Genomic DNA, 2,148 nt, shown 5'->3' on the forward strand with positions numbered 1-2,148 from the left:
GGATCTTTCCGAACCAAGAATCAAACCCGGGTCTCCTGCACTGTAGGCAGACTCTTTACCAACTGAGCTATGAGAGAAGCCCCTGTGATGTGAATAGCCCTATGAAAAGGCCGACATGGCAAAGAATTTGGGTCTCCAGTCAGTAGCCAATGATGACCTGAGACCAGCCAACACCCATGTGAGTGAGCTTGGAGGTGGGAGCTCCCTAGTCAAGTCTTGACCTGAGACCCCACCCCTGACCCGCACCTTGAAGGCAGCTTGCTAAGAAACTGAGTCAATCACCCAGCTAATCTGTGACTCACTGTTCACTAATAAAGATAATTTGAAACCTACTGAAACATTTCAACATTAATTTCTACTTAAGTACTCAAATTAAGTCCTATAAAATTTTTAAATTTCAGTTAAAGTATCTAACTCTTTGGAACACCTCAAGAAGCAAATACAAGTAAAATTATTACAAAATCTATTGCTATTCTGGTACTTAAATCTATTTTAAAATAAAGCAGTAGCTTTTAAACTTCATTTCGTGTGTTATTCCTATAATTTTTATACTTCTCTAAGGTTATAATCGTACTTAAACTGTCCAATAGTTGTTACATTATTAGATCCTTGAATACTTTTCTAGTTTTCAGTAATCTCTATGGACCAAAAAAGCAAAATACTTCAGGAAATAGTTTGTCAAACAACTGATTTTTAGATTGTTTGCTTTTGCATCATGACTGAACTCAAGCTGCAGACCATTAAGTTGGCTCTTGTTTTCAACTTAATTTATTACAAAAATGGAACATTTGGAATTCTCACCTTTCATATAGATTTTGTATTTCTTAACCTAATAATCTCCATTACAAATGATACATGTTTTAAGTCTCATTTTAGCTAACATTTAATTATGCATTATGCTATCCTTTTTATATATTGCTATTATCTGTTAGCACTATTAAAAATTGTGTATGCGTTCTTGTACCATTTAAATTTTCGGGCCATTTGGAAAGTCTAAGCCTAGGAAAAGAGGAATCAAACTCTTGAAGTTAGTCCCTTTTTAAAACGTGTGGTTAAATCATCGTTTTAAGGCACGAAATTGAACTCTCTTTTCCTCTTTCTGCTTTCTTATTGTGTATGATCATCCTCCTTTGGATTCTGCTTTTTCTGGGCTTACATAATTTCCAATATATTCCCATCTTTACTTACACAGTTAAAACAAATATCTCTCTATACTTCACAAACATATATTAATATAAGCTTATACAAAATCATTTAGCTATATTAATACATTTAATGAAATTATTAACTTCTTTTTATGTTCAAATTTCTTTTTTTTAATTTTTTTTAATTTTATTTTATTTTTAAACTTTACAATATTGTATTAGTTTTGCCAAATATCGAAATGAATCCGCCACAGGTATACCCGCATTCCCCATCCTGAACCCTCCTCCCTCCTCCCTCCCCTACCCTCCCTCTGGGTCGTCCCAGTGCACCAGCCCCAAGCATCCAGTACCGTGCATTGAACCTGGACTGGCAACTCGTTTCATACATGATATTATACATGTTTCAGTGCTATTCTCCCAAATCTCCCCACCCTCTCCCTCTCCCACAGAGTCCATAAGACTGATCTATACATTGGTGTCTCTTCTGCAGTCTCGTACACAGGGTTATTGTTACCATCTTTCTAAATTCCATATATATGCGTTAGTATACTGTATTGGTGTTTTTCTTTCTGGCTTACTTCATTCTGTATAATAGGTTCCAGTTTCATCCATCTCATTAGAACTGATTCAAATATATTCTTTTTAATGGCTGAGTAATACTCCATTGTGTATATGTACCACAGCATTCTTATCCATTCATCTGCTGATGGGCATCTAGGTTGCTTCCATGTCCTGGCTATTATAAACAGTGCTGCAATGAACATTGGGGTACACGTGTCTCTTTCCCTTCTGGTTTCCTCAGTGTGTATGCCCAGCAGTTTGAAATACATTTCTGAAATATAATCTGTTAGCATTCTCATTTCAGATTACAACTATCTATGCTGACAAGCTTTTCTTTTATATCATTATGAACACATGACCTTGTAAAACAATTTTATTGATTTATATATTTGTCTATTATAATATTACTAACATTAATGCTCAAAATGTCACAAACTGCCCC

Source organism: Bos indicus x Bos taurus, chromosome 5 (assembly GCF_003369695.1).
Source record: "Bos indicus x Bos taurus breed Angus x Brahman F1 hybrid chromosome 5, Bos_hybrid_MaternalHap_v2.0, whole genome shotgun sequence".
Classification (NCBI taxonomy): domain Eukaryota; kingdom Metazoa; phylum Chordata; class Mammalia; order Artiodactyla; family Bovidae; genus Bos; species Bos indicus x Bos taurus.